General features: G+C 42.5%; 1 long non-coding RNA gene across 1 annotated transcript; it reads left to right on the top strand.

Annotated features, from left to right (window-relative positions):
- The first annotated feature begins 3,489 nt into the window (after positions 1–3,489).
- On the top strand, positions 3,490–8,032 carry LOC122461177. The gene is made up of 3 exons (XR_006282959.1): positions 3,490–3,670; positions 4,603–4,764; positions 6,970–8,032. It is a non-coding gene; the product is annotated as an uncharacterized LOC122461177 (long non-coding RNA).
- The last annotated feature ends 11,596 nt before the right edge of the window (positions 8,033–19,628 follow it).

Below are 19,628 nucleotides of genomic sequence, written 5' to 3'. Positions count from 1 at the left end.
TGTGGCACACAGGAGAATAGCCAGCAAGTTAATCTCCTAACAGTTTCCTAAACTTTAGCAGTTATACCACATGAGACAGCCCTTTCCTTCTTTTCATTCTCCCTAACCCCTCACCTAGGGAGGACTCACTTCTCAGACACTACAGTCCAGCCCTCAGGCACTGACCAAGCATCTTGCCCTCTCTATCGAGACACAATGCCTGTAGGCAGTGCCTACAGAAGGATGCAATGAAATCATAGAACTCACCATGACCACTGCAATGTAAATTGTCAGCTGAGCCTCTCTCCAGCCTCTATTCCACTGGACTATGTACCAAATTGCTCACACACTTACTTACACCTGCTCTTTGCAGATAGAAAAAACTTGTTAAAAATTCCAACCCTTGTAAGCACCCTTTAAATAGTCTAACAGCTGTGCACACACAAGTCTCTGCATTGCACCCGCACTTTAGCTCCACCCCAGTATGTGCAAGCTGGTGCTAGTGTGTTTAAAGGGTGCAAGCAAGTTTTAATGCAAATGCAGATGTTTGCAACTGCAAAGTGTAGGTGCAAGTTGATACAACTGCAACTCATAGAAAATTCACCACAAAATGGCTTTACAGTGATTTGATTCCAAACTCCTAGGAAGGTAAGTTCTTAACACACATGGATCAGAGGTGCAAAGATCAGATCTAGATCCATATCTGAATTCTCCAAGTTCAGGGTGTTTGGATCCAGTTCTGGCAGGGTTAGACATGTTGTTTTGTTCAGGCTGAAGATGTGGATTCCTATCCAGCATGACAGTCACCACTAACTCATGTCTGAAGTTTTCAAATTGCTGAGATGCACAAGGATCCATGCCCCTGCCTTACATCCAGGCCAGCAAACAACAGTCCCTGCAATAATACGGCAGTGAGAGGATATGAAATGTGGCCTGTCATCTATGCAAGGTATTTCATCAGTAACCAGATGGTTCAGAAATGTGCTTAGCAGCAAAATTGTGTAAGGGCAAGGAAAGTGAAGGCAAAGAGCAAGTTTGGCAATCTCCCCTCTCCCCATCCCCAAGATAATAAAGGGAATGAAGAATGGAAAGGGGAGCTGCCATGGAGTTCAGATTATGGAACCAAGCAGGCAAAGGCCCTAAAAGGAGCTATCACAGGCTGTTCCTTTATTACATTGTTTACCATTGACTGGCTGATCTGGCTGATTATATATTGTAAAGAGAGTATAAAGTTTCATGTGTGTTGTTTCCCTTGTTTCTGGAACTGCTATCACTAGATAAAAAATGTGTTTTATGATACTTTTATCAGGAGCAGTACTTTCCTTAATTCAGAATAGTTTCTGCAAAACAGCAGCAGCCTCAAGTGCATAAAGCTAGGGAACTTGTGCAGAGAGTGGATTTAATCAACTACAGAGTCAATTTTCAGTCTAACTGAGGGCTTGGCTACACTTGCGAGTTACAGCACAATAAAGGAGTCCCGGGCGCACTAGCTCACTACCCGTCCACCCTGGCAAGGCACGTAGAGCGCTCTGACTCCACGGCTACAGCGCGGCTAGTACTCCACCTTGGCGAGTGGAATAACATTTGCTGCACCCCCACTGGAGCGCCGCAGCACCATTGTGAACGAGGTGTTGCATTACTGCGCTCTGATCAGCCTCCGGAAACATCCCATAATCCCCTTAAGTCAAGTGGCCACTCGTCATTGTTTTTGAATCACTGCAGGAATGCAGTTATGCCCTTTGAAAGTTCCATTTCTGACAGCCAGCTGCTTATCTGCTCCAAGACAAAGCATTAGTGTGGAATGCTGTGTGTGAGAGAGAAAGGCCAGGGATGGAGGCGGGGGGTCTGCTGCTTTCTGAACTTACAAGACAGCATGCTGACATGCTCTCAGCCCCCCAAAACCCACTCTCTCTCCCTCCACATACACACAACACACTCCTTGTCACACTCCACCCCCCCATTTGAAAAGCACGTTGCAGTCACTTGCATGCTGGGATAGCTACCCATAATGCACCATTCCCAATACCGCAGCAAGTGCCACAAATGTGGCCACGACAGTGCACTTGAAGCTGTCAGTGTGGACAGACTGCAGCGCTTTCCCTACTGCGCTCTACAAAGGCTGGTTTAACTCAAAGTGCTCTACATCTGCAAGTATAGCCATGCCCTGAAGCTAGTCTCCAGTGTCATTAAACCCAATGAGGTCTACTCTGCCCTCCACATTGAAGTCCAATTAATGTTCATGGTGTCTTCTCCACGATCAGCTGAAAAACCCATTTTATTTGCACCCATCCACTGCATTTTTACTAGGGTGGACAGGCACAACAAAAGCTGACAATGGCTTCCTCAGGTGAACAATGGGTGATTTATTTTCAGTATCTTGTCTGTGGTGTTTCGGTTCAGATATATTTGTGCCTCTCACAGAATGGCTGCATGCAAACTGGCTGCATGGATCCTCAGTCTGAGAGTGAATTAGGTTCATGGCAAACTTTGTGAAAAATCCATGTCACTGTTGTTGTGTCTAACGTTTCCTGCTGTGTCTGATTATCATGGGAGTCTCTTAGATCTTTGGGATTTATACCAAACTCCATAACACCCAGGTGCTGATGAGATCGTATCTCGTAAGAAGTAGCCTATGCACTGATATATGTGGGCAAAACGAGGCAGAATTCCAGCCTTCCCTTTGAATACCCTAGATATGGTCTCAGGATACAGCTTTCTGTAATGTTGCATCCCTGTCATTTAAAAAATAGAATGTTTGTGAGCTGGATGCTGATGGAAGGTTCTAGAATGAGTGAGTTGGAGTCTGAACTTCTCTACTGATCCACAGAACAGGCAGTGGCAATGCAATGTGCCTCAACCCTGACCTGAATGGACTGTCTGTAGGTCTAAAAGAGGAATTCACTCTATTCAGCTCTTGGCCTCTCTACTGGGACTGCCAGCAAACAGTCAATTAGAATTAACTGTTTTGGTGGTTTTTGTGATGAGTACATGAGTCCTCTTGGAATTGGACTGAGACCCACCAAGAGGAAACTGGACCTGTTCTGAGTTTTCAAAGAAGATTGGGCACATTTCACCAGCCTCACCAGTCAGTTTTAATATTGTGTAAATAACCAGTCACCTATGAAGGGGCTCCCTGGAGTGAGAAATGGGCTGTGAAGCAGGTAAAGCAGGTGCTAAACATTTGCCCCAAGAAGAAGACTGAGATCAACACATCATGTGATGCTCTGATATTTTATGCCCCATTGCCTGGCAATGCCATACACCCCCTCAATGCCAGCTCACTGGGTCCCTTCTAAAAAGGTGGCATTTTAGGGGCTCGGTTTCTCTATCTGCAGAGGCATTCATGTTTGTTATTCTCAGGCTGGCAGTGTCTCTACTGGTTAACTGAGTAACCTACCTCTAATTAAAGATTAAAATAATTAAGAGCTAGCTCAGAGGTTTAGTAACAAGATACAAAGTTTTTCTCCTCTAGGTAACTGTTGCCAATCCAGACCAGGTCAGTAGGAAGTGAAGGCATTACAATCTTACAGCAGCTCAACGATTCCTCTGTGAATTGAGATTGCTCATCTCAGTTCAGTACCTAGTGGACAGGAATCCACATCATGGAAACCACAATTGTGTGTGACATTAACAGGCAACCTTGTTCGTGATCTCAGCATGAGATCAGGGCAGGAAAACTGACCTTCAGAAGGTGGGTCCCTCTGCACTGGTAACAAGGCACATTATTATTATTCATCCATGTGACCCATATGAAAGGTGCTATACAGTCTGATTTGAAGACAGGGCCCCTGCTCCTAAGAGCTTATACTTTATATAGACCTATAGAAATGGACATGGGAAGAAACAAAAAAAAGGAACAGGAGCCCATCTGCAGGTGGTTTTCCAGGGAGACATGCCTAGATATAGCCGGTGCTAGACCTGTTCTATGGTTTCTGAAAAGATTTCAGGGCTTGAATTGGCCCTTTCACCAGCACAATCATTCAAAAACTGATCACCTACAAAGGGGCTGCCTGGAGACATTTAGAGTCCCTTGTGGGTTTTAAAGCAGATTAGGGAGGGCGTTGGTGTTCCCCCCAATGAAAAATGAATAATTATATAACTAAGTCTTTGCTTTCTAATACAACACATATTGGGAATCTTGCACATTGACTACAGTGTGTGTATTGTTCCATGTCAGTGGATAAATAATTCACCATCTGAAGACTTGGTAGCTTTTTCTTACAGCTCAGGATTATTGTTTCACTTGACGCAGGAAGCTGGCTCCCTTTCTTTCCCTTCTTCCCAGGAGATTGTGGTCATTTTGAGCCTTGAGTGATATGCAGGCCAGTTCCTCACCAAGCTTGCCCAGCCATCAGTGTGTGTATGTATGTATCTGCCAGAATTACATGAAGAGCTGATTTAATTTGGGCTTTATTGTATTTTGGTTTATTTGTATTTTGCTTCACAATGGTTTTACAGTTGTTGCCTTTTGAGCTTTTTCCAACCTAATTTAAAAGCTAAGGCTAGCTTAGCGCCAAATGTGTGTGTGTGTGTGGAGGGGGGGTATTTTTGTTGTTTTAATGACAGGGTGGATATGTGTGAAAACACATCTGACAGGGATGTCTCTGTGTGCTGTCCTTTCAGAGTCTGTTCCAGCAAGTGAAGAAATCAATAAACTCCTCTTGGAAGAGAGAAACCAAAACCAAATCCCCAGATCTGAAGATCACCAAATTCTGGGGAAGCCTAGTGATACCAAGATGGTCCCTTTTCTATTCTTTGGTATTTGGGGGCAGTAGCAGAATCAATGTAAGCCTCCAGTAGGAATGGCAATATCTTAGTGTCAGAATATATGTAGCCCCAATATCTTTAATATCAAAAGACTAAGGGTCTGATCCAAATCTCACTGAATTCATACAAAGTTTTTTGGTTTTTTTTTTTGACTTTCAATGGGCTTCGAATCAGGCCCTAAAACTTTATGTTAAAAATCAGATGTGAAACACGGAATAAACCACATGGTCCTGAACCTGCACCATTCAAAGCAATGGGCGCTTTGCCAGTGACTTCAATGAGTATTGAGCCCTGGGTATCTGTAGCCTTCCATTTCAAAAAGGTATCGACATCTACATCAGAGATGTCCAAAGGGGCTCAAAGAGAAATGTGTAGGTTGTACATGTACACACTATGTACCCATGTTCCACATCAAGTATGCCAACAGAGATGTAGGTGCTACACAATTGCCAGGGCAAATAATTGCACTATTGAGATAAATTCAAACTGCAACATTGCTTTGGGGAACTATAAAGATGGAGGGCCAATTCCTCAGCTAGTGTAAATTGGTGCAGCTGCATTGAAGTCAACAGGGCTACTCTAATTTACACCAGCTGAAGATCTGTCCTAGAACGTGTTTGCAAAAGTAGGTGCTGGATCCAGGACTGAGTTCTAATGCCTCACATTTTGGGTTGCAGAGGGGGACGATTTCTTCATACCTGGAGTTTTGTTTTCTGCCCATCTCTAATGCAAATCTGATATTTGGAAACATGATGGGTGAAAATACATATTTTGAGGGAGAAATTTATGAGCCCACCATTTGTAAATTCAGTCCATTCTGCATATGTATAAAGAAAAGGAGTACTTGTGGCACCTTAGAGACTAACAAATTTATTTGAGCATAAGCTTTCATGAGCTACAGCTCACTTCATAGAGGATGTTGATCAGGTGGTTCTGCAGTTTCTTTGAGAGTGTGTGGCACAAGCTGTCAGCATAGTCTGTGTGGTATGTAGATTGTAATGGATTTTTTACCTTCAGTCCTTTTGGTATGATGTCCATCTGTTTGCATTTGGAGAGGAAGATGATGTCTGTCTGTATCTGTAAGAGTTTTTTCATGAAGTTGACAGATTTCCACTCTATATGGCTAAATTCAGTGCCTTGCATAATGACAGTTTTCAGAGTAGCAGCCATGTTAGTCTGTATTCGCAAAAAGAAAAGGAGTACTTGTGGCACCTTAGAGACTAAAATTTATTTGAGCATTCAGCTCACGAAAGCTTACGCTCAAATAAATTTGTTAGTCTCTAAGGTGCCACAAGTACTCCTTTTCTTTTTGCGAATACAGACTAACACGGCTGCTACTCTGAAATCTGCATATGTATGTTTTACTAGTGGAACAAACAGGGCATACATGTTCTTTGCGCAATTAATTGTGTGTTGTGTGATTAAATGAACAGCTGTGTTAGCTTTTTAAATCATACTATGCTATGGGATTGCTAAATCACATGCTGGGTGTCACTCATTTTGTTTAAGAAGAAGAATATGAATTCGAAGATATTTGATTTTACTGTGTTGAGGCCTGAAACATCTGGGTAATATTATGCAACAATTGCATTAAAACACACATACATTTCCAACAGTTCCAGGCCTTGTTTGTCTGAAAATTGACTCGGAGCACAGACACTTATCAACAGAGGCCTAAACAAATTTCAGCACAAGCTTTATTTTTTTGCTGACTGAAAATCAAGGTCTTCTAGGGCTGCAGTTGCTGAGGCAACAAAAAGGAGAACATTAAATGATCAACATGAAGGCCAAAGCTATCAGAGTTGGAATGACCAAAAGTTAATATTTAACTTGAACCCGCTATTTGTTTAAAAACCTTTAGCTCAATTTATGTTACCAATTGCCTGGTGGAGCCACTTCAGAAATAACTGTGGACCATAGGAATTTTCATAGAAGTTCAGACCATAGGTCCATATATTTCGGTTTCCTGTCTCTGATAGCAGTCAAAACCACCATAATGGGCAATTTTGCAATAACATGCCTATGTGGGAAGTTTTTCCTCTAATCCTATGTGTCTGATGGTCAGTTTATGTCTTTAAGCATGAGCAATGATATTGTTTGCCCTAATTAATATAACTGTGGATGATATTTTTAGTATCTATAAAAACGTCTAATTCTTTTTCAATTTTACAATTGAATTTGTACAGGTTTCACATTGCTCTATCATGTGGCAATGAATTCCAGAAATTAATTCCTCTATGCACTGAGCCCAGAAGACATGGAACAGATGGCAGATGAGTTTGGTGGAAGTCAGGGCACATGGAAGTGGACTGGAATTAAAGATGGTGCTGGATGAAATGACCCATCTACCTCCAGTGCAGTCAGGTGTTTTCCTCAAATGTGATCTTCAACCAGTGCTGTCTCAAAGATCTGGCAGTACGCTGCCTTCCCAACCCCCCATGCTGTTTCTTTCACCCAAGGAAGTACCATCTCTGAAAAGCCAGTAGGAACATAGTAGCTTTGGCCAGCTTAACAAGCCCATTGCTAATTTAAAGGTGGGGTAAAGAGGGTCATAGCTGAGCTACCTGCAAGCTAACACCTGGCCTGGCCAGATCCTCAGCTAGTGTAAATCAGCATAAGTCACTGAGGTCAATGATGCATTGAAATCAAAGGAGCTATGCTGCTTTACACTTGTTCCCCTATTTCTTTTATGATACCCATCTCTTCTGGAGCTGATTCACCCCATCTCTTAATGAAAATATCCAGGAGGAAAACTGCCCACCTTCTACCTCCAAGCCTATCACCAAAGTCTCACCCAGCCCAAGAAAACATTCTTCAAAAAGGTCTGATTTTCTGTGTACGACCACCTGACACTAAACATTCATTCTGTCTGGTGATTTATTGATCCATACTGGAAATCATCAGAATAGCCATGTGCCATCACAGAGACAAACCATTCATGTTCTAGTATACATTAGCACAGACTTTCCTTGGGGAGTGGTGAGATGTTGCCATTCCATTTCAGCTTTCCCAATCCCACTGAAGATTTCAGTTCAATGGAAATATGACAGTTGTCTGCCTTGTGACTCTGACTAAGTGTCAGCAGACCCTGGGCAAAACCTTTTGGATCTCTGAGGCTGTTGCCCATCCACATCACTCCACCAAATGATGTCCAATTCTTATTGTCCTTGTCATCGTCCTGTTCTCCTCCCTCTGTTCATCAAACCCAGAGGAAATTGGAGATAAGACTGAGTTCAGTCATTTCAACATGGACAAAGAGTTTGTGCATTGTCTCTGCAAAATAAATAAATAAATAAATAAATAAATCATATGCAACAGGGCTGTAATACACAATTGGGAGGCCCAGCCATGTTATAAAATGATCCCTTCCTGTCACTGCAGATAGAAAAAAAAACACCCTGCATGTTACAAATACGTGAAGGAACCCTGGTTTAACCATGTTTATTTTCCACTGTCCCCTAACATGGGCTTAGATTGTGCCAGGGGTATGTCTTCATGCATGGAGCTCGCCTTTCCATATGGAAGGACATATGTGCTGTTTCTTTAAAACTTGAGCAGGCAGTCAGGTGGGAGGAGATGGGAAGGTTGCAGAGGAAGTCCTGGATTCCCTGATAGAGTAGCTCTTAGGGCATATGCTGAGGATCTGACCCTAAGGCTTTGACTCATTGGTTTTTGCCTGAACAAAGTATAACTAGAGCTGCCATATAGTATAAAAAGGTTACGCTCACACATAAAATTGCAGAGTTTGGTTCGCTGTTATTGGTGGAGTCACAGTGTTCACAGATCTGTGGATGGCAAATGTGTCACAAATTTCAACTTAAATCATTTGCCTAAAAACATTATTTCCACTTTGTTGTTTGTTAGCCTCCTGTTCAGCATGTTTCAGTAACCCGATCAGGGAGCAAAGATACTATCGTTTGACTTGGATACCACCACTAACAGACACTGAATAGTTGAAGTCACCGGCCTGATAATTATTCATTCAAACTCTTTGGCAAATATTGATGAATAATAAAAACATTCAAAAAAAAACGTGAATGACCTGCCAACCCCAAAAGGGGAAAATCTCATAACTAAACACTATTTGTAACTAATAGGTCTACAAGCTCCAGTTCTGAGTGAGGATTTCAGGATTGGGGCAAATCTATATATAATATATTCAGGGATCATTCACCCAACACTGACTACTTCCAATCTGGGGTCAAGCACAAGAGGTGTTTAACAGTGCATAGAAAAGTTACGCTGCACTTGATGTCTATTTCAATGGACTCCCATTCACTAAGACTTCTGCATCATAAATACAGGAGATATTCATTATTATACATGCTGCTAATTACTTTCTGTGGGAAGAGGGGTGCATGGACACATCCCCTCATTCATCTAGCTGTCTTGCTTTCTAAGCACATGCACCATCTTCATCACCATAATATTTGAATGCCAACTCTTAGGCTTCCCTTCTCAGGGACCCTAAATGAGGCTTATTTTAAGTACTCAGTTTGCTCTTTCCAGAGTCTCCTTCCATGCGTTCTTTACATCTTCACCACAATAGTAGGAACGTGTCACAAAGGGAAAGAAATGATCAAAAATACATCTGTAACAGTTATGATGCTGGCAGACCAGGTGCCAGCTCATTCCAGAGCCCCAGGCCACTTCATTTGCATATATTAGTACAGATCAAAGTGATTGTTAAATTTATAAGTGTGTATTTGGTGTTTAAATTTCATGAAAACGAGTGGGATGTTACTTGCATTGCTTTCACCTATTTGCATCCCATTTTATAATGTAACAGCAAGCATTTACATTGTGGATACCCCTGTAACTAAATAACCCATCAAATAATGAAGAAGCCTTGTGGAATGCAAATGAAGAACTTTAACAGAAAAGTGCTAATTTCAAAGCATGTGATCATAGTGTGTGATGATTGGAGGTCAAAGACTGTAACTGTGAGAAGCAGCTATAAGTATGGTTTCAAGGAAAGATCCTGCATTGTTTGGACTCTGATAGGGAAGTGTACCAGATGCAAAGTGGAGAGCCCTAGAGATAATCTGGATACCCTGAGAAGACTTTTGGGAAACTGACAGTTTATTACATCACTGCCACCATTTTGAATTACAAATTGTGGTTCACCTGTGCATATATTTTATCTGCTTTAATCACTCTCATTTCCTTTTCTTAGCTAATGCATTTTTAGTTAGTTTACTATAGAATTGGCTGCCATCATTGTCTTTGGTGTAAGATCTGGAGTACCAATTGATCTGGGGAAAGTGACTGGTCTCTTGGGAATGGAAGCAACCTAAATGTGATGTGATTTTTGGTATAAGTGACCTCTTATCACAAAGTCCAGTTTGTTTGGGTGGCAAGATAGACTGGAGAGTCTAAGGGGACTTTCTGTGACTCCATGGTAAGATTGGCATAGTGATCCTGGAGTTCACATTTGTTACTGGCTTGGTGAAATCTATTTATAGATCAGACCACCAGTTTGGGGTGTCTGCCCTGTTTTCTGATAGTCTGCCCTGAGGTAAGCACTCATGATCACGAGTCACTCCAGATAGCCTTACAACAGGTTGGAAATGTTTGCCTGAAACACCCCTGCTTTTTTAGCTGGTGTTAATTTTTCTGGATAAAGGTAAAGGTAAAGGTAAAGGGGGTTTTGATGACTCAGTGAGACAGGTGGCTCAGACTACACTTGGATATAAAGGAGTGACTTTTTGGAGAGAGGAGACTGAAGAGTCCTGAGCAAGGCACCCTAGGAGCAGTGAAGCCTGAAAAGAAAGTCTGAGCTGAACTTTGCTGTTGTGTTATCTTCTTGCTATTTTCTAAAGCCAAACCCCAGGGAGGGAAATCAGTTTGGACTTAGACTGCATGGGCTGTTTGTAGACCAGGCTGTGAAAGGTGCCTGCTCACACCATCTTTAACACAACCCCTTAAAGCATAAATTTAACTATGATAAAGTCATTTCCCTATGTGCTTTGTAAACTGAAGCTCTGAAAGTGAGCCATGGCAGCCGTTCACTGCTCTGACACCTGCTCCCACCTCTCCCTGCCTTCCTAGGGCAGCACTTGTTCAACAAACATGAATATGTTTGCTGCTCACCAACTGCTAGGATTGGGCCCATAAGGGTAATGGGCTGGATTCTGACTTCATACTCGTTTTACACTGATGCAGCTCGACTGACTTCAATGGTGTGACTCCTGATTGACAGTAGGGTAAATCAGCAGCGAATCAGGCCCAGCAGTACAATAGACCATGATCCTGCAGAAGGAATCATGCCTTTAATTTGCCATCTTGAGAGAGCTGAATTATTGCCTAGTTGGTCCATTTTTATAACATTTTTGGGAAACCAGAAATGCTCATCCTAAGTCAGTGCCCTGTTTTTAGCCTTAGGGTGTTAGAAAAAGACTCTCTCTTTACTATACACTAGATTCTGTGTAATCCCATCTTCTTATTACCCGGGGGAAATTAGGAAGTGAAACAACAATTCTGCTCTCACAGGTATCAGTCCATGGAGTACTCCTACAGCCAAAACCATCTTCCAAAATACCATAGTCTTTGCCAAATGTGACAGAAGATTTTTGTTTGTATGAAAGTTGCTAAAAACTGTACTACCCACTCTGTCCCCTTTTTGTTGCCCCCAATTGAGGAGTGTACAATTCTAATCAAGCATAACCTAGGAGTCTGAGGGATTGATTTATGAGCAAGGATCACAACAAAAGGAACTAAATATGTATAACTGCTCTAATGCTGTCTAAGGGGTGGGATACAGTTGGGCTTCTAGGCACTATGATAATACAAATAATAAATCAATAATAATCTCACAGAAATGTTCACAACTGTAGGGGTATGAACACTGGATCCTTATCTAACTCTGGTTTGGATAATTACTTTTTGATTCCTTGAATTTCCTCCCTAGATATAGTTAGCCATTTCAAAAGTGTGCACTCGTACTCTGTCTGATGCATTGACTCTCCACTTTCTATCCCTACCCCTTTCACCTCCCCACAATAGAGACACTGACCTCTTCCCAGAATAGGATAGTATATACTGTTAATAAAAGCAAATGAAAAGTGTAACCCACATGAACATAACATATGCCAAACACCCCTTCCCCCCCCCCCCAAGAACTGGATATAGTATTCTTTGCTTCCTATCCTAAACTATTGTGCAGTGTTGCCATGCACTGTTATAAAACAACTGTCGCGTTCCACCCAAGAGAAGGTGCCTTTCAGTAGATGGCATGGCACTTCCTGTGTCCCTTGGGACAAAGGACACAGTATGAACAAACAGCTTTGTTATTGTTATTATAACATTACATGGTTGCTGTAAACAAATGCGGTTGGTAATTGCAGCCAAATAAGCATAAATGCCAACAAAACAAAACATTACATACATCTCATCTGGAAGTTATTTTTATTTATGTTATTGCATTTTGTCATGGTGATGTTTGGCCTGTAAGTAGGAAAATCTGGACCCTGACAAGTACTAGAAATCTCTCCTGTTCAGAGGCCCCAGACTTTTATTCCACTCTTATAGTTTTGTTTATGACTTTCAGCACATGTGGTTGGACAGAGCTGTGCCTGGTGTTCTGTACTTTATATAACCAGCATATTTTTTTTTCCCCAGAAGATGATAAATTGATGATTTTATTTTAAAAATAAAATAAAAACACATGGAAAACTTCTTACTTTTATAGCATTATAGATCAGGCCACAGACAGAGATGTGCAAATAGCCCCCCCCATATCCCAAATAATCTAAAGTGGTAAGTCACATTTCTGCTTAACGACCCCTAGAAGTTGTTGCTTTAAGCTGATGACTGCTGGAGTACATGCCCTCCCCCATTGTGATCAAACACTGGTGTAGATTTCCAGCCTCACTTCTTTTCTTTGCTCTGCTCTTTACACACAGTGTAAGCCACTGAGCTAACTCACAAACCTGCATTCCAAAGAACATTTTCCAGCCATAGAATTCCACTCCCTTTTCTGCAGAGACTGAGTTTTATTTCTTCAGAAGAAAACTATTGAACACAAGTTCACCACATCAACCCTGTCCTTTCCCCTTGACCCAGTGTCTTCTGTGTGAGCCTATCTACTCCCTATAGGATTACACTCTGCAGACCATCTGTCTGGGAGTCATACATAAACTGAGTTCTTTCCCCTAAGCCAGAGACTCCTATATGATTATCATACCCCCTGCAGCATTCCCCCTTCAACTGATCTACCTGCTGGCTTTTATGAGAAGGAGGAATCTTCAAACTATCACCTGATCTCTGGCCTCATAGCCTCAGCTGGGAGGCAGCTGATTAGTCACAGGTGAGGCTGGGTTGAACAGCCCCTAAAGGGTCAGCCTTGTGGTACAAGACCATAACCTGAAGCACTGAATGGGAGTTTTGCTTGAGTAAGAACTAAGGGTGAAATCCTGGCCTCCCTTAAAGTCAACAGGAGCTTTGCCATTGACTTTCCTAAGGCTTGGATTTCATCCTGAATAGATATTTTAGTATGTGCCCTACACACATGTGCACTGAGTGGGATGGTCTCCAAAATGTGCCCCATTTATCAAGTGGGGGGCTGTGATCTAGCAGAATAATTATGGGCTGGGTTTTAAGAGACCTCGGTTCTGTTTTTAACTCTACCTAGGGTTCAAGGAGTGCCCCACGTAAACCACTGCATTTGTTTCCTTGTTGGTACAATGGAGGATAATATCACTTGAACAGCATATATGTGAATTAGGGAAAGCAAGCAAGGAAGGACAGCATATTACAAACTACATGTGAAAGCTAATTAGGACCCTGACTATCTGCAGCACACCTGAAGCTACTTGTGGTGCTGGAGTTTCCTTTCTACTAGTGACTAAGCTGTTTATCACACAGGTAGTGATAATCTTCAGTTATAATGTTCTCTTCTTGCGGAAAACCCTAGAGAACTTAGCTGACTTTGAGCTACTTTTTAGTCCAATTGTACTCATTCAGTGTATGCAAGTGGCCTTGATAGACTCTTTGTTACTGAGCTCTGTGGAATTTTCTTAGTGATGTGAGCCAGTTTAATTGGTCCATTGAAGACAAATTTCTTTTGCCGTGTTGTTGCCCTGAGAGGTTGTTGCCACCGGGCTGAGAAATGGGCTATTTGTAGAGCTGAGTGGGAACTGACATCTTTTCTGCCGTGAAAATTTTCTATAGAACTGTTTCTGCTTTCAGCAAAAATTTTCTATGAAATTTTTCATGGGTTTCTTTTGTTTTTGTTTTTTGGGTCAAAAATAAAAAAAAAATTTTTTTGGTCCCTGAAAACTGATCATTTTTCAGTTTTTTGACAATCACCCCTCCCTGAAACCTTCCACACAGAGAGACATTTTCCATGGAAATCTCCATGTTGTCAAAACCCCACAATCTTGCAAACAATCAAAACCATCCTGATTTGATGGAAAATTTTTGACCAGTGAAAGACCTTTGACTCTGAGGCGAGAGAATGAGTGAGAAGAGCACTAGGGGAGAGAAGTACCTTCCTTGGGCACAAAGGCTGCTGTTTTAGGTGGCCTTTAACTCTAGATGTGCAAGTGTTTACATCTTTCTCCATGCTAGGCACCTATGTTAGATCGAATCATGATGTTGCCTAATGGGACTTTATGGAGACAGCTATTTTGAGGGGAAGGATGATCTTGTGTTTGGGACACTGAACTGGGGTTTAAGAGTTTGGACTTCAGTTCCTAATTCTATCTATGTGACCCTGAGTAAATCACTTGATCACTGTATGCCTCAATTCCCCAGCTGTAAAATGGGGTTAATAAAAGTTCCTTTGTCTGTCTTATCCAGTGATATTGTAAGCAGTCTAGAACTGTCTCTTGCTATGCACATGTATAGCACATAGCAAAATAAGGCCCCAGTTTCTAAGTACTACTGAAAGAGAAAAAATAATAATACTCATGATAGGTAAGAGAGGAAGAATCTGGGCCTAAGTAGCATCTCTCTCTAGACATGGATTGGTTATTTATTGACCCAATAAACCTGCCTTAAAAATGCAATTAGAATTGTTCACAACAAAGGGTGGAATTTGTTAATTTTAACACAATTTATGTAGTTACAGAGATTAAATGGAAGATCAGACCAACCACCAGAGACTGACTCCAGTGAAATCCTTTGTACTAACTTTCAAAACGGGAACTCTTACTCAAGTAAAATGTTTGTGTTAATAGATAACAACTTAGTCCACAGACATAGTGAATGAATGACCAATGCTAGGTTTTTGGGGGGGCAGAGGGTTGGGGTTTTTTTTAAAGAAAAGTATGTGGGGGCACTTGCAACCTGCAGGAAGTATCAAAGACAGAGAAGAGTGAGAACGGCAGCTTTAAGGAAAAGAGAGTTATGATTCCAGTATTAGCGAAGGTAAACCTTTGAGGGTCACAGCCACATTCATTTGATCGCACGTAGGATTAAAGGTTAAACTATTGCTGCTGTATGGTTCAATGTACATTGTAAATCAAGGGCCAGATTCATTCCTTGGATAGGCGCTGATATAGGAATGGAGGGAAGTTAGTTGGTGCGTCCCCTGTTCAGGGACTGTGGGGGCCAATGCAGCCCTTAGCATAAGGTAGAGAAGCCCTGAGGCCTGTGCTAACTTGAGCCCCTCTTGCAATGGCCATTATGAGCTACTTCAGGGGCTCAGAATTGCCAGGGAGCAGGACCACCCTGGCTACACCCTGTCCTTCCCCCAGTCCTCCTTGGAATGCCCCTCTGTTCCTCAGGTTCCTGCAGAGGTAGCAGAGTTGGTCCTGCAATATTTGGGAGGAGCAGTTCTTAGATGGGTTATGCTTTTCCTAGGCTCCTTTGTGCCACAGGGCAAGAATGAATGGGGCCCCAAATCGTCCACGTGTGGACATACGAATACAGTTTTTTTCATCCACTCAACTGGGAATGTGGCCAAACATAACTCACATTTGGTGACTTTGTCATACCATGGTTATATACAGTGCAGACCTCTATTTGAACTCAAGGAACGAAAAGTTCTATTTCTGTCACACTCTGTTTTGCTTGAGACAATTGTATTTATAAGATCAGAGAGGAGTTAAAAAAAACATGAAGGGATTTTTAAGAAGTACAGGCTAATGGCTAAGACACAGGCCTGGGGCAGGGAACCAGTACACTTGGGATCTATTCCTACGTCTGCCACTGGCTTTATTTGTGATTGTGGGGCAGTCATTTAAACTCTGTCTCTGAGTTTCTTCCATTTGAAAATGAAGACAGTTCTTATTCTGCAGAGGGTCTGCAAGGCTTAATTCATTCCTATTTGTAAAGCACACTTTGATCCTGAGATGAAAGATGCTAAAGAAGTGCCACCAACTATTTATTATTGTTATTATTAATGTAGAGTAAGTAATTTATTCCACTGAGATTAAATGAAACTGCAGGAGCAAACTGGAGAAAGTGACTCAGAGGTCTCTGGATTCACAATACTCCACCCGCCATGGTGCTCCAGCAGATATCAAGTTTCAAACCTTATGCCATCAGGACCAACTCCACTTTGCGGGTCATCCCCTGAGGCATCACATGGCTTCTATCAGCTTGGAAGCCACAGTCTTATCTGAATTAAATATTTCATGGGTGTCACATATATCACACACCTATAGATTATCTACAGGACACTTCCAACTATAATGTCTATGGGATCACCATTGGCTCAAACAACCATGGAGTCCTTGAGAAGCTCATATTCAAAGAAAACCATGAATTCTTAAGGAGAAATGTGTTATTAGAGCATGTTTATTTACCAGTTATCATCGTGAACAGAAAAATGATTCCAGATGGTATGTGAATGACCCCCCTTGAGTTGGTTCATTCATTCCTGTGACAAGAAGAGGAAGGGTTTACCGGATATACTTGTCAGCTACATATTTCAGACTCTCTTTTCTGATAGAAAAAAGCCCTTCACCCCTCTTTTTCCATTAAACTTTCCTTAGTAGCACTGAGATCAATAAGGAAACCTCAGCAGGTGACCTTCCCCTCCACCTTTCAGCATGCTGCTGGGACTCCCACTTCAAAACTCACAAGGACCTGATTATGGACCTCATCGTAGGGGGCAGATGTTTCATCAGTTGCTTCTGGAAGACAAAATGATCATCCACCTCTTCCATTTCAGAGGCCATTTACAGAAAAGCCAGGGCCGGCAGGTATAATTTACATCTCCACACACCAGGTAGGTTCCCTATCCTGGGCAGGTATTCACCATGTAGAATCATCACCTTCTCTCAGGTTTTCCAGTGGGGCAGCTGAAACCCTATTGGATGCTCCCTTTCTGAAACAGCCAATGAGGGGAACTTCTGAATCAACGCACACTGAAGCTCACGTGCTATGACTCCTGCTCTGTCTAGCACAGCCCCCTTTCCAAACAGCACTAATCCCACTGTGTCCATTCTCTGGCATAACTGAATTTGCAAACACTTTGCCCTCATTATCTGCCACTGGAGACCTTCCCTGTGAATGAATCTAATTTCTGACCTCCCAGGTCTGGGGCGCGCTGTCTCTGGAAAAAGAACATGCATCGGAGAACACAAAAAGTGGGCGATGACCTGGCTGCCAGTTTTAGAATGCTCAGAAAAAGCCAGCTCTCCGGCCGCCAAACCCGGACTCCGCAGCACTCCCGCGCTTATTGGAGGCTGGTTTTATAAAATGCCTGGAGTCTTTTCTGCACAATAGCCTGCTACTTCTCTTTCCAGTCAGAACATTATATCAACTCTGAGAGCCCAATCCAATGCCCAGTGACGTCAATGAAGGTTGCAGCTACCCAGTGCTTTTGAAAATCATGCCTTTCTTATGTCAGTGCCTAGCCAGAAATTTAGGAACCTCCCATTAGGCACCTAGGTTTGAAAATTTTGGCCGGAATATTTTGAGAGGTAAAATAATAGTGGTTTATATTTTTACTTAGATGTGCTGCTGGTATGTGCTCAGACACTATGTCAAGGGGTGTGCTAAAACCCCCTGGATAGTAACTCCTATGTCACATTTCATCTAAGGAGCTCAAAGCACACATTAATTAAGTTTCATAATATATAGGTGGGGCAGATCTATTATTCTCATTTAACACTAGGGGAAACTGAGGCACGGGGCAGCTAAATGACTTCCCTGAGGTCACACAGGGAGGGAGTTGCAACATCAGGAAGAGACCCCTGTTATCCTTTCATCCAACCCCCCCATTTCTAACCACTAGCTCCTTCTCCCTCTTGGGATCTAATCTGGTTTTTCTGTGATGGTTCCACCAAGGACCCTCTTGCAGTGCTATATAATAGGAAGGCAGGGGTACTTTTTGCTGTATAAATGAGGCCCAAACCTCTGTGCATGTTGGAGGAGGCAGGAGAATACTTCCTTTTGTTAACATACCTCCTGCTCTCCTTTCTTTTCCAGAAAAACAACAGGTCCGATTCACCTCTCATTTATACCAGGTTCAGAACTGCGATAACTCCGCTGATATCCATGGAGCGGTTATTCCTTATTTGCCCTGGCGTAATGAGAGGAAAATCAGGCCCTATGTCTCCCAGTCTTTTAAAGAGTTAACTTGTCATTCACATATTTCATTTCTGTTTTACATAATACTTTGGCTTGCAGAACTAAGCAGAAAGATGCAACCTTGCCCTCTGCTCCAGCTGGCTGGAACCTTCTCGGATGTTGTTCGAAACCATAGGACGCCTTACTAATGTTGTTGTAAACCATAGGAAACCTTACGAATGACCCTATTTTAGCAGAATGCAGGCCAAGACATACACTTTCCTTAGGAGAATAAAATTAAGGGCAGGATAGGCACACTGATGGAAGCTCTCAGCAGCATGCTCGCCAAGGAGATCATTCAGCCCTATCTAGAGAAAAGAGGGGCCACCTTGAATGGGATCATGTCAACTTCACCACAAAAAAGTGAGAGCACAATATAGACTTGGGGAAGTATTGTTGTAACAGATTAAGGACCCACTCTGGCTCCTATGAAAAGCAACGGGAAGATTCCCATTAACTTCCATGGCAGATAGATCAGGCCTTATAGGTCCGATCCAGCTAGGTGCTGAGCACCTCCTGTGAGTTCCTAATTGCTCACAACTCCAACTGAAGTCAGTGAGCATCCGCAGCAATCATGCCTATGCTCCTTAGATGGGCCACATCTATGGTATTTCTAAATAAGAGAACAACTGGCATTTTACTACAATGTATAATGTTCAGTGAACCAAACAGGGCAGATTTAATAGGTGCTGTTAGGTGGGAGAAGGAAAACCATATTCCTGTCCACATCTTTGCTATTTCTCGTGAAGGGGATAGCAGGATCAGCAAGCTGGAGCCACTGAGTTCCCGTGTTACAAAACACGAAGGCTTACATAACAGCAAGGAGATTGCTGCAGTCATTAACCTCGGCTCAGTGCCAGTTGCTTTGTTCTGAAGTCACCTGCTTGTTTGGTTTAAATGTCTAAGTGGTATGTTAGAAAAGGAGAAACGTTCCAACCTCCTCCTACCACTGACCCTGTAGATCAGGAAATCCCAGGGGAAGGAAGCAGAGAGACTGCAACAATCCTTGATGTGCGACAGTCCCCACCGTAATGAGAAAAAAATATACACAAATACCGAAATCCTCCCAGAAGGGTCAGTTCTGCCACTGTTAATCACGAGTCAGCCCATTGAAGCTAGTGGATTGATGCGCATGGATATTGATCACTCCAAATCAGAGCCTGAGACCAGGCCTGATTCTCCGATCACATGGGTGTAAATTGGGAGTAATTCCACTGAAGCCAATGGAGTTACATTGATATAAAACTGATGTAAGTAACAGGAGAGCCAGACCCAGTGAGTGTGGCCTGGCTAAGTAGTGAGCCAGGAAATCAGGAGCTTGGCAAACTGGTTCTTTTTCTCTCCTTGTCATCTTTTCC

This window comes from Dermochelys coriacea, chromosome 7, assembly GCF_009764565.3.
Source record: "Dermochelys coriacea isolate rDerCor1 chromosome 7, rDerCor1.pri.v4, whole genome shotgun sequence".
Classification (NCBI taxonomy): domain Eukaryota; kingdom Metazoa; phylum Chordata; order Testudines; family Dermochelyidae; genus Dermochelys; species Dermochelys coriacea.
The sequence above is the reverse complement of the archived record's forward strand: the minus strand, read 5'-3'. Positions and strand labels throughout refer to the sequence as shown.